Here is a 14,709-nt window from a genome sequence, read left to right on the forward strand (position 1 = left end):
ATAAGAAACAGGAGATAACACTCAAACATTGATATGTTCATACAGGGAGATAACCCACAAACATTGATATGTTCATACAGGGAGATAACACACAAACATTGATATGTTCATACAGGGAGATAACTCACAAACATTGATATGTTCATACAGGGAGATAACCCACAAACATTGATATGTTTAATGGAAACAGGGAGATAACCCACAAACATTGATATGTTCATACAGGGAGATAACACACAAACATTGATATGTTCATACAGGGAGATAACCCACAAACATTGATATGTTTAATGGAAACAGGGAGATAACACACAAACATTGATATGTTTAATGGAAACAGGGAGATAACCCACAAACATTGATATGTTCATACAGGGAGATAACCCACAAACATTGATATGTTTAATGGAAACAGGGAGATAACCCACAAGCATTGACATGTTTATACAGCATTTACAGGGAGATAACCCACAAACATTGATATGTACAGTAGTTGTCGTTTGTTTATGTAATATATACGTGTTTCTCGTTTCTCGTTTTGTTTATATAGATTAGACCGTTGGTTTTCCCGTTTGAATGGTTTTACACTAGTAATTTTGGGGCCCTTTATAGCTTGTTGTTCGGTGTGAGCCAAGGCTCCGTGTTGAAGGCCGTACTTTAACCTATAATGGTTTAATTTTTAAATTGTTATTTGGATGGAGAGTTGTCTCATTGGCACTCACACCACATCTTCCTATATCTATATATGTTTATACAGGGAGATAACCCCAAAACATTGATTTGTTTATAAGAAACAGGGAGATAACACACAAACATTGATATGTTTATAAGGAACATTCATAACAGTTAATTATAAAAAGAAGTACTAATGAAGTATTTTTAAATGATACATATATTTTATATATATCAGGCTTTAACAATTTAATATGATTTATAGTTATTTTTCACAGATACTTGAGATGACAACAATTGATATGTATTTACATATATCAGGCTTTAACAAGTAAATGTAATTTATAGTTATTTTTCACAGATGTTTGAGATGACGACACAACCTTACTTATAAAATAGGCTGACCTCAGAGGTACATTCATCAGTATTTATCTAATTAGTATGTATCGTATAATATATGTTTTTTAAGATTACAAAAAAAAAAATCAATTCATAAAAATGGCTTCGTTAATCTTTCAGTTTGTTGTGGTATTGTGTTCACTTTTAGTGTGGGAGGTGGTGGGTTTAAGCAATACACTCTGTAAGCAGTTTTCCTCTGCCGTACATCCACTTCCTGTTTACCAATAGAATTATACAACACTCATTGTACAATTACAATTTCTTTTTCTTGACTTCTATGGCAGGGAATGATTTTATATTTGATGAACAGCTTAATAATGTTGATTTGTAGTTTGTTAGCAGTTTTTATGCCCAACCTAGGGGTATTACCTTTTTTCGGTCTGTGCGTCCGTTCGTTCGATGTCCGTCTGTCCCACTTCCGGTTGAAGTTTTTGGTCAAGGTAGTTTTTTAGCTCACCTGGCCCGAAGGGCCAAGTGAGCTTTTCTCATCACTTGGCGTCCGTCGTCCGTCGTCGTCCGTCGTCGTCCGTCGTCCGTCGTCGTCCGTCGTCGTCCGTCGTCGTTAACTTTTACAAAAATCTTCTCCTCTGAAACTACTGGGCCAAATCAAACCAAACTTGGCCACAATCATCATTGGGGTATCTAGTTTAAAAAATGTGTGGCGTGACCCGGTCAACCAACCAAGATGGCCGCCATGGCTATAAATAGAACATAGGGGTAAAATGCAGTTTTTGGCTTATAACTCAAAAACCAAAGCATTTAGAGCAAATCTGACATGGGGTAAAAATGTTTATCAGGTCAAGATCTATCTGCCCTGAAATTTTCAGATGAATCGGTCAATCGGTTGTTGGGTTGCTGCCCCTGAATTGGTAATTTTGAGGAAATTTTGCTGTTTTTGGTTATTATCTTGAATATTATTATATATAGAGATAAACTGTTAACAGCAATAATGTTCAGCAAAGTAAGATCTACAAATAAGTCAACATGACCAAAATGGTCAGTTGACCCGTTTAGGAGTTATTGCCCTTTATAGTCAATTTTTAACCATTTTTCGTAAATTAAAGTAATCTTTTACAAAAATCTTCTCCTCTGAAACTACTTGGCCAAATTAATCCAAACTTGGCCACAATCATCTTTGGGGTATCTAGTTTAAAAAATGTGTGGCGTGACCTAGTCAACCAACCAAGATGGCCGCCACGGCTAAAAATAGAACAAAGGGGTAAAATGCAGTTTTTGGCTTATAACTCAAAAACCAAAGCATTTTGAGGAAATCTGACATGGGATAAAAATGTTTATCAGGTCAAGATCTATCTGCCCTTAAATTTTCAGATGAATCGGTCAATCGGTTGTTGGGTTGCTGCCCCTGAATTGGTAATTTTGAGGAAATTTTGCTGTTTTTGGTTATTATCTTGAATATTATTATAGATAGAGATAAACTGTAAACAGCAATAATGTTCAGCAAAGTAAGATCTATAAATAAGTCAACATGACCAAAATGGTCAGTTGACCCGTTTAGGAGTTATTGCCCTTTATAGTCAATTTTTAACCATTTTTCGTAAATTAAAGTAATCTTTTACAAAAATCTTCTCCTCTGAAACTACTTGGCCAAATTAATCCAAACTTGGCCACAATCATCTTTGGGGTATCTAGTTTAAAAAATGTGTGGCGTGACCTGGTCAACCAACCAAGATGGCCGCCACCGCTAAAAATAGAACATAGGGGTAAAATGCAGTTTTTGGCTTATAACTCAAAAACCAAAGCATTTTCAGGAAATCTGACATGGATAAAAATGTTTATCAGGTCAAGAACTATCTGCCCTGAAATTTTCAGATAAATCGGTCAATCGGTTGTTGGGTTGCTGCCCCTGAATTGGTAATTTTGAGGAAATTTTGCTGTTTTTGGTTATTATCTTGAATATTATTATAGATAGAGATAAATTGTAAACAGCAATAATGTTCAGCAAAGTAAGATCTACAAATAAGTCAACATGACCAAAATGGTCAGTTGACCCCTTTAGGAGTTATTGCCCTTTATAGTCAATCTTTAACCATTTTTCATAAATCTAAGTAATCTTTTACAAAATCTCCACTGAAACAACTAGGCCACAATCATCTTTGGGGTATCTAGTTTGAAAAATGTGTCGGATGACCTGGCCATTCAACCAAGATGGCCGCCACGGCTAAAAATAGAACATAGGGGTAAAATGCAGTTTTTTGCTTATAACTATGAAACCAAAGCATCTAGAGTAAATCTGACAAGAAGTTAAATTGTTAATCAAGTCAATATCTATCTGCCCTGAATTTTTCAGATGAATTGGACAACTGGTTGTTGGGTTGCTGCCCTCCAATTTGGTAATTTTTAAAGAAATTTTGCCGTTTTTGGTTATCTTGAATACTATTATAGATAGCGATAAACTGTAAACAGCAATAATGTTCAGCAAAGTAAGATCTACAAATAAGTTAACATGACCTAAATGGTCAATTGACCCCTTAAGGAGTTATTGCCCTTTATAGTCAATTTTTAACAATTTTCATTAATTTGGTAAATTTATGTAAATTTTTACCAAATATAGTTCTCTGTTACTAATGGGCAAAGTTCATGATAGATATAATTGTAAGAAGCAACATCGTTCAGTAAAGTAAGAACTTAAAACACATCACCATCACCAAAATACAATTTTGTCATGAATCCATTTGTGTCCTTTGTTTAATATGCACATAGACCAAGGTGAGCGACACAGGCTCTTTAGAGCCTCTAGTTTTATGATTCAAGCGATCATTAGAACCAGGACTTTAGAAAATATTAATTTCCAGATTTTGTAGTCATTTCCTGTCCGTGTACTGATCCAATTTTTATTTCATACGAAAACATATGACGCCGTTTTTTTGACATACAAAAATCGCAAAGTAATCGGAAACAGTAAAAAATCGTAGTAAGCATTTAAAAAAAATCTAGATACCTTAAATCAATCTACAGGACATGCTTTTTAAATTTGAGTAAACACCGGAATAAAAACTCAACAGTGAAAACTGTAAGCAGTGAAAATTGTTATTAGTATGAAAACACATTACACGATGATAAGTTGTGTTATAAATTTTATTGATAACTTTTTTTTTTTAAATGACAAAAGTGAGACTTATTATTTTTGTTTTACAATTATATGTTGATGTTACAGTTTTTAGTAATTGCGGGATGTGTAAAAGGCTAGAGACTGTTATACTTATATTTCATTTGACACATTTGACATTATGAAGATTAACATATTTAATTGATATTTGAAATTTGAATATGTTTACAAGTTGAACAAACCAAAACAGAAACAGTTCAAATTATTTAAATATACAGAAGGATTAAAAAATCAAGAAAAGGTTTAAATTTTAATGTACTTCAAAAAAGTTTAAAATACATAAGCAATATTATATTATAGACATAAATAAGTTATTGATCAGAGTTACTTCCCTTGTTTTAGTGTTACTGAGATATTTACTATAGCAGTGTGATTTTTCTATATTTTGAAATATGATTTTTTTTCTAGATTAAATGAACAGTTTTTGTAAATAAATTGGATATTATGATTTGTAATATATAAAGAGTACTTTTTATTTGAAATGTAACGACAAATTAAACACTTGAGATATGTGGCAGGGCCAAATGTATCGGTCAGAAACTTCCTCCCATGGTTTAATCAGATGTGGATTCTAAAGAATTCCAATTTCTAGAATTCTAGTACTATAAATCATAGTACTTATTAATCATATAACTGGAGCAAGAATAATAGTGTAGTTATTACTGATCAACAATTAATGCAGTTGTCGTTATGACAGCATATAGATTTTAATGATACAGGCTTTCTGTAATTTTTCAAATGTATTAACTTTATGTTACTGTTCAACAAATACTAGTAGGTTACCACTAACTTCAGCATCTGTAGGTGAATTTGATTAGCATCCTTGAGGTCTGATTATAAGATCCTAGCAACAAAAGATAGAATTCATTGGCATAGAAAAGTAGATTCTTAAGTAACTAGTTTTTTTTTAAATGCACCAAATTTGATACTTACATTACATCTCATTATACCAATTTAAAAAGTAATTTGTCCAAACCACTATATCTTTGTGAAATATCCAAGACATAATTTTGATGATTTTCATATAAATTAAAACTACTTATCTATATAGGAATTTATAATTATTTAATTGAATTTAAATTTATTCCAGATGGTACTGGTATGCTTGGACGGATTCTGTTTGCATGGATGCAAGGGTAGGTATTATTACTATGGTTGTTAAAGATAAGTGTCATGCAGGGCATTCTGTTACTTATGAACTGAAGATAGGACACTCAGTATGGTATAATGATATACATGTAGGCATAAGATGTAAAGCATGATGTGATGTTTGAAAGGAAATTACTGTAAATTCAAAAAATAATTGCATAAAATTGAGAATGGAAATTGGGAATGTGCAAAAGAGACAACAACCTGACCATAGTGCAGACAATAGCAGAAGGTTACCAACAGGTCTTCAATGCCGCAAGAAATTCCTGCACAGGGAGGTGTCTTTCAGCTGTCCCCTAAACAAATATATACTAGTTCAGTGATAATGAACGCCATACTAAACTCCAAATTATACACAAGAAACTTAAATTAAAAATAATACAAGACTAACAAAAACAAGAGGCGGCTCCTAGCTCCGGACAGGCCCAAAAATGTGGGTGGGGTTCAACATGTTTATGAGCTGCATGCATTTATTATTGCCATTTTTTTTAAGACTGAGCAAAAATGTGATATTAAAATTATTTAGATTTCAGAAAATAGTGCATAAAATATATGTAATAGATATTAAAATGTGAGTTTTTGTTATTTCTATGCCTCATGCAGTCACATTATTTGCAAACCTCACATTGATTTCTGCATTGACAGTTGTTTAAATTGTCAATGACAGTAGGATAAGTTGATGAAAATAATGTAATAGCCTTTTAGAATGTTTTTCATCTTAGATATTTTATGATTAAATTTTATAACATTATATGAATATTATATTTCAGAACAAGTTTAGACTGTGATGCAAAAAGATGGAGGTATGTGAATGTTTCTCAACAGGGGCGGATCCAGCTATTTTAAAAAGGGGGGGGGGTCCTAACCCAGGACAAAGGGGGGGTTCCAATTACATGTCCCCATTCAAATGCATTGATCGCCAAAAAAGGAGGGCTCCAACCCCCGGAACCCCCCCTCTGGATCGGCGCCTGCTCAATTAACACAACTTATGCAGGAAAAAACACATTGAGAGGAAGTATAAACAAAAGATGATAGATTTTTTTATCTTTTCCAAACCAAAGTATTTGTTTTGAAATGTTGGAAAGTACATATATAATAAAAACGACGCATCAATGGGCATGTTGTCAAGCTATAGGTTAAGAAAATATATACATTTTGTTTGGATTATACAGAGGAAAGGCATTATTATGTGAAAAGAATTTTGAAATTTAAATATTTTACAAGATATGCATATGGCCCAATGAGGATATCTTGATTTCTGATTCTGTATAAATTTGATTAATTTTAGGGAGTAGCAATTGTTAACTTTATGTATAGTTTTAGTTGATCAATACATGCTCTTAAGAACTCTAGTGTATTTACCCCCTTTGAAATCATTGAACCAAATGAAATAAAGTTTACTGTCATAATGCATGGAAAAAACTCCATTACACCAGTCTCTGAGGTTAAATACAAGGTTTGCACCTCCAAAGAGTTTAGCACAACAACATTCTGTAGGTTATCCTTTGTTGCTGTATACAATGTATATCATATTTGTTTTTTATTCATTATTTTGTACATAAATTAGGCTGTAAGTTTTCTTGTTTGAATTGTTTCAAATATATAATGGTTGCATTGCTTCATGCATCCATTGTTAACAAAAATATCAGGTGAGCGACACAGGCTCCTTGGAGCCTCTAGTTTGTTGTTGACGTCCAATCAACTTGACACTTAGTTTACATGTTCCCTATGATATGATCTTTCTAATTTTAATGCCAAATTAGAGTTTTGACCTCAATTTCACGGTCCGCTGCCCCCCCCTTTAGGTCAGTCAGCGGGCCCCCCATAGGAAAAGTTCTGGATCTGCCACTGCGTTGAACATAGAAAATGTGTCTGTCCCACTTCAGGTTAAAGTTTTTGGTCAAGGTAGTTTTTGTCAAATTGATGAAGTTGAAGTCAAATCAACTTGCAACTTAGTACACATGTTCCCTATGATATGATCTTTCTATTTTAAGAGTTTTGACCCCAATTTCACGGTCCACTGAACATAGAAAATGCGGTTGTCCCACTTTAGGTTAAAGCTTTTGTTCAAGATAGTTTTTGATGAAGTTGAAGTCCAATCAACTTGAAACTTTGTACACATGTTCCATATGATATGATCTTTCTAATTTTAAGAGTTTTGACCCTAATTTCACGGTCCACTGTAAATAGAAAATGATAGTGCTAGTGGGGCATCCATGTACTATGGACACCTTCTTGTAGTTTCTGATGTGCATTGTACAAAGAAAATTTTCATGAAAATTTTCTTGTCTTTAATCATTTTAGGGAATGATCATTTATACCTCAGTGAATATGTTACTTCAATAGGCCAGTTCCGGGACACGGTAGTTAGTTGAATCTGTCATATGACTTCCATCACCACATAACTAAAATGTAGGCATCGTCACTTCCAACACATGTTGAAAAAGTTTGATCGTATATTGCACAAAATATTTGGAAAATTAAAATTTATTAAGTTGGTGACCCTCCCTTAAGTGGTATTGGAATTAAGATTACGTACTAACGGAACATAAATTATTTCTAAACTACCCTGCAAAATGACGATTCTGAAAGTGCTTAAAACTTTAATAAAGCAGGGATATAGGCGCGCCTTTTATCTGGTAAATGACGTCACAAAGGCGTGCGAAATTGATGATATTTTCCGGTGAAAGACATGATTCCAGAAATGTCCTATCAATTTCATGCAGCGACACAAGTCTATTTGTCTAGTTCAAAGTTACCTTAAGGAGGTGTGGTATGATTAACAATGATACAATTATTCCTAGACCATAGGACACAGTTACAAACAATTACAGGTCGTCCAATAACCTTCAACAATAAGCAAAACCCATTCCATATAGTCATCTATAAATAGCCTTGGTATGATATAATGTTAAACAATTTAAAAGAAAAAAATCAACAGCCAACTACAACAATGAAGGAAAAACAAGGATGGTACACAGCTTCTAACTTCATCCACTACGTTATAGGTCCTGGCTGTGGACAGGCACATACAGAATAAAAAATCATTGAATTTAATGTGACTGGTCTAGTTGATCGTAGACAGTGTTTTGATAAGCTGCAATATGATATTTAATATTGTTCTTTATCTGTGTCTTAATGCTGGTAAATAAAACTTTTGACATTTTTAGATCTGGGAAAGTGCAATAGATGATCTGGTGTTTGATTGAAAAAGTCACACCCTGCTTGTAGAATACATTTGTACCTCATTCAATAGATGTTCTGGTGTTTGATGGAAAGAGTCACACCCTGCTTGTAGAATACATTTGTACCTCATTTAGTCACACCCTGCTTGTAGAATACATTTGTACCTCATTTAGTCACACCCTGCTTGTAGAATACATTTGTACCTCATTTAGTCACACCCTGTTTGTAGAATACATTTGTACCTCATTTAGTCACACCCTGCTTGTAGAATACATTTGTACCTCATTTAGTCACACCCTGCTTGTAGAATACATTTGTACCTCATTTAGTCACACCCTGTTTGTAGAATACATTTGTACCTCATTTAGTCACACCCTGCTTGTAGAATACATTTGTACCTCATTTAGTCACACCCTGCTTGTAGAATACATTTGTACCTCATTTAGTCACACCCTGCTTGTAGAATACATTTGTACCTCATTTAGTCACACCCTGCTTGTAGAATACATTTGTACCTCATTTAGTCACACCCTGTTTGTAGAATACATTTGTACCTCATTTAGTCACACCCTGCTTGTAGAATACATTTGTACCTCATTTAGTCACACCCTGCTTGTAGAATACATTGTACCTCATTTAGTCACACCCTGTTTGTAGAATACATTTGTACCTCATTTAGTCACACCCTGCTTGTAGAATACATTTGTACCTCATTTAGTCACACCCTGCTTGTAGAATACATTTGTACCTCATTTAGTCACACCCTGTTTGTAGAATACATTTGTACCTCATTCAATAGATGTTCTGGTGTTTGATGGAAAAAGTCACACCCTGCTTGTAGAATACATTTGTACCTCATTCAATAGATGTTCTGGTGTTTGATGGAAAGAGTCACACCCTGCTTGTAGAATACATTTGTACCTCATTTAGTCACACCCTGCTTGTAGAATACATTTGTACCTCATTTAGTCACACCCTGCTTGTAGAATACATTTGTACCTCATTTAGTCACACCCTGTTTGTAGAATACATTTGTACCTCATTTAGTCACACCCTGCTTGTAGAATACATTTGTACCTCATTTAGTCACACCCTGCTTGTAGAATACATTTGTACCTCATTTAGTCACACCCTGCTTGTAGAATACATTTGTACCTCATTTAGTCACACCCTGCTTGTAGAATACATTTGTACCTCATTTAGTCACACCCTGTTTGTAGAATACATTTGTACCTCATTCAATAGATGTTCTGGTGTTTGATGGAAAAAGTCACACCCTGCTTGTAGAATACATTTGTACCTCATTCAATAGATGTTCTGGTGTTTGATGGAAAGAGTCACACCCTGCTTGTAGAATACATTTGTACCTCATTTAGTCACACCCTGCTTGTAGAATACATTTGTACCTCATTTAGTCACACCCTGCTTGTAGAATACATTTGTACCTCATTTAGTCACACCCTGTTTGTAGAATACATTTGTACCTCATTTAGTCACACCCTGCTTGTAGAATACATTTGTACCTCATTTAGTCACACCCTGCTTGTAGAATACATTTGTACCTCATTTAGTCACACCCTGTTTGTAGAATACATTTGTACCTCATTTAGTCACACCCTGCTTGTAGAATACATTTGTACCTCATTTAGTCACACCCTGTTTGTAGAATACATTTGTACCTCATTTAGTCACACCCTGCTTGTAGAATACATTTGTACCTCATTTAGTCACACCCTGTTTGTAGAATACATTTGTACCTCATTCAATAGATGTTCTGGTGTTTGATGGAAAAAGTCACACCCTGCTTGTAGAATACATTTGTACCTCATTCAATAGATGTTCTGGTGTTTGATGGAAAGAGTCACACCCTGCTTGTAGAATACATTTGTACCTCATTTAGTCACACCCTGTTTGTAGAATACATTTGTACCTCATTCAATAGATGTTCTGGTGTTTGATGGAAAAAGTCACACCCTGCTTGTAGAATACATTTGTACCTCATTCAATAGATGTTCTGGTGTTTGATGGAAAAAGTCACACCCTGCTTGTAGAATACATTTGTACCTCATTCAATAGATGTTCTGGTGTTTGATGGAAAAAGTCACACCCTGCTTGTAGAATACATTTGTACCTCATTCAATAGATGTTCTGGTGTTTGATGGAAAGAGTCACACCCTGCTTGTAGAATACATTTGTACCTCATTTAGTCACACCCTGTTTGTAGAATACATTTGTACCTCATTCAGGTATGTGATGAGATTTTTAAGGTTTTGAGTTCAGTTCATTATTAAACTTTAAATAGTGCAGAAAAGTTGAGATAAATTACTGTTTCAATGCTATTATTTATTATTTGAATGAAATAAGAAGATGAAAATATTAGGTCAGTATTTTACCACTCATAGTGATCATGTTTCAATTGGCAATAACACAAATACCTCAATTAAAACTCAACAGTATATATTGACTATGATTATTCTTTTCTATTTTTAGGCTATAATGGAAAGTTGGAATAAGGTAAGATTTACTTAATAGTCTTCTTGTCATTTGTAGTTTTGTTCCCCATTAGTGTACAATTAGATACAAGTATGTGATAACTTGAGATAAAAACTAGTAGAATTCTAAGTGAACTACCAAACTACTTATTCCAAAAACAAAAAAATACAAAACTGGGACAAAGCAAGGTGCAAGGTGAAAAAAAGATTCTAAAAGTGAGTGGTGGGAGATAGTGTATTATTTTTGTAGTACCTTCAGAATCCTTGTTTATTTGTAACTCTAAGTAGGTCTGTAGAGTTATTTGAAAAAAATATTGGGACAATTTTTCTACATAAAAAAAAATACAGAAGTTATCTCCCCTTGCCATTGTTAAGTTCATGCGAGTTGAATAAGACCAATCTATTTTATGGTATAAAGAGCTGACTGATGCAACACACTTTTTGTCTTGTTAGGTTACATTCTCATTGCTTTATTATATCCGACATCTACATTTATTCAGTCTACCTCTTTAAGTAAGTTAATAGAGAGGTTTCTACTAGCTGATATGAAAAAGAATGAGAAAGTACCTAGGGGCAATTAAAGGACTAAGTGAATGGAACACAACTACCTGTCTTTAAAAGGCAATTAAAGGACTTAGTGAATGAAAAACACAACTACATGTCTTAAAAAAGGACAAAAGTAGGGGCAACTAAAGGACTAAGTGTATTACATGTCTTTAAAAGGACAAAGGTCAAAGTCCAGAAAACACTACAAGAAAGAAAAATCAAGGATATGCCAAATCTAGTTCATGATTCTATAAAAAAATAATTTTTTGAAGGTTAACAATTTTTGTCGAGCCTGCGACTTAAGTCGCAGAAAGCTCGACATAGGGATAGTGATCCGACGGCGGCTTATGTCTTAAAAGCTTCATATTTTAGAAGGTTGAAGACCTGGATGCTTCATACTTTGTATATAGATGCCTAATGTTATGAAGTTTCCGTCAGTCACATGTCCAATGTCCTTGACCTCATTTCCATGGTTCAGTGACTACTTGAAAAAAATGTTTTTTGTAATGTTAAATTCTCTCTTATTAGAATTAATAGGATTACTATATTTGGTATGTGTGTACCTTACAAGGTCTTCATGCCCGTTAGACAGTTTTCACTGAATGAAATCAGTGAACAAGGTTAAGTTTTGGTGGTCAGGTCCATATCTCAGATACTATAAGCAATAGATCTAGTATATATTCAGTGTATGGAAGGACTGTAAAGTGTATATTTCCAACTGACAGGTGTTATCTGACCTTGAACTCATTTTCATGGTTCAGTGGTTACAGTAAGGTTTTTGTGTTTTGGTCTGTTTTTCTTATACTGTATGCAATAGGTCTACCATATTTGGTGTATGAATGATTGTAAGGTGTACATGTCTAGCTGGCAGGTGTCATCTGACCGTGACCTCATTTTCATGGTTCAGTGGTCAAAGTTCAGTTTTTGAGTTTTGGTCTTTTTATTTAATACATTATGCAATATATGTCAACTATATTTGCTGTATGGAAATATTCTTTGATGTATATGTCAATCGCACAGGTTTTATTTGACCTTGACCTCATTTTCACGGTTCATTGCTTAGTGTTAAGTTTTTGTGTTTTGGTCTGGTTTTCTTAGACTATAACCAATAGGTCAACTATATCTGTTGTTTGGAAGAATTGTTAGCTGTACATGCCTTGACCTCATTTTCATGGTTCATTGGTCAATGTTTAGTTTTCTTGGTTAATGTTAAGTTTATGTGACAGTTGTGATAAAGCTTTTTATTTAGGACTATCAACATAATATCAATGATTAGTAAAGAAGGCGAGACATTTCAGTGTGTGCACTCTTGGTGTTTTTCTTGATAATATAAAATGCAAATTCCCAACAATTATATGATATTTAAAGAATTCCTCTCTGTCTGTTTTTTGACAGAAACTTACTACAGCTGCTGGGAATAGAGATATACATTTTGTAGAAGCCTTAAAATTATGTCTACAGAATGGTGCAGACATTGATTATCAAGATTAAATGTAATTTCTATGTTATACTTACAGAAACTAACTACAGCTGCTAGGGATGGAGATATAGAAGCCTTAAAATTAAGCCTACAGAATGGTGCAGACATTGATTATCTAAATGTAAGTAAAATAGTCACATTCAAAACTACCTTATTTTAATAATTCATAGAAAAATCATTTGAAGATACAGCATTTTATGGTACATGAACAAAAAAAAGACACAAAACTACATGTAACTTAAAATTAAAGCACAGTGAAACAGTGAAAACTACAAGTAACTTCAAAATGTTGAATATTGTACATAAACACACGACAACAATTTACTTTAGAACTATAATAACAGAAGTATAAAAAATAAAAAACAAGTTGCTTCAGAACATAACAGATTGTACATAAGCAGTATAAAACAAACAAAGTTCTAAAAATTACTTCAGAACAGAACAAATTGTACATAAGAAATATAAAACACACAACTATAAATTACTTCAGAACATAACAGATTGTACATTAGCGGTATAAAACACATAACAAGTTACATCAGAACATAACAGATTGTACATCAGCAGTATAAAACACTCAACCACAGGTTACTTCAGAACATAACAGATTGTACATCATCAGTATAAAATATACAACTGCAAGTTACCTTAGAACATAACAGATTGTACACAAGCAGTATAAAACACATAACAACAAGTTACTTCAGAACATAACAGATTGTACACCAGCAGTATAAAACACACAACTACATGTTACTCCAGAACATAACAGATTGTACATTAGCAGTATAAAACACATAACTACAAGTTACTTCTGAAATAATATAATAATATTTATCGCTATTTTGTGCATTTTTCCTTTGATATTTTTTTGTGATAATTTTCATACCATGCTACTCACTTGAGATGGAAATGTATTGCTAGAAACTAAGGAGCCACGTGGCGTTGCTAATGAAATTGACATGAAATTGACAACGTTGTCATAGGTAAAATAGCGATAAACAGATTATCATTGGTCATCTCAACTCGATTGCTTTTCTCGCTTTCACCGTGACTGGCTCAAGCGAGAAAATTAATCTTGTTGAGATAACCAACGATAATCTATAAATCTGTATGGAAACTGATCTTAATATCATTATACTGAATTCGATATTAAATCAAAATCTGTTTTTAATTTAACAGTTTTAATGAGAGAGAAAAAATGCATAAAGGTATTTTTTTTCTCTCGTTAATTGTTTTTGTTTGTTTTGAATTATAGTTGATAAAGTTCTTTACAAGACCATTTTTTACACCAAGGTTTAACAGCGGAAGTAAAACAAATATCACACATGTATGTTATTGCTTCACTTTGAGCACATTCCTTAATATATACAAAATTATATTGTTAATTAGACAAGAATCATATAAAGTGGGGTCTCATTTTGTTTGTCTCCTTGTACTAAATCAGGAAATGTAACTATTTTTCATATTTCTTTGAAAAAGTTACTTTTTAAAAAATTTATCATTATTCTGAATCATGTTAATCAGACAGATTTAATCATTATATTAACAAATACTTGTTAGAATTATATAAAGTGAGATGTCATTTTACTCAGAGAATTTTAATGAATCCATTGATATAAATATTTTATTCATTTCTTAAAAAAAAAATTAACATG

General features: G+C 33.2%; 1 protein-coding gene and 1 long non-coding RNA gene across 2 annotated transcripts in view; both read left to right on the plus strand.

Annotated features, from left to right (window-relative positions):
- Nucleotides 1–14,709, plus strand: part of LOC134700525 (uncharacterized) — a 180,698-nt gene that overhangs the window by 108,430 nt on the left and 57,559 nt on the right. The gene's annotated exons all lie outside the window — the stretch shown is intronic.
- On the plus strand, nt 10,739–13,178 carry LOC134700529 (uncharacterized). The gene is made up of 3 exons (XR_010103919.1): nt 10,739–10,779; nt 11,024–11,047; nt 13,089–13,178. It is a non-coding gene; the product is annotated as an uncharacterized LOC134700529 (long non-coding RNA).

This window comes from Mytilus trossulus, unplaced genomic scaffold (genome assembly GCF_036588685.1).
Source record: "Mytilus trossulus isolate FHL-02 unplaced genomic scaffold, PNRI_Mtr1.1.1.hap1 h1tg000158l__unscaffolded, whole genome shotgun sequence".
Lineage (NCBI taxonomy): Eukaryota > Metazoa > Mollusca > Bivalvia > Mytilida > Mytilidae > Mytilus > Mytilus trossulus.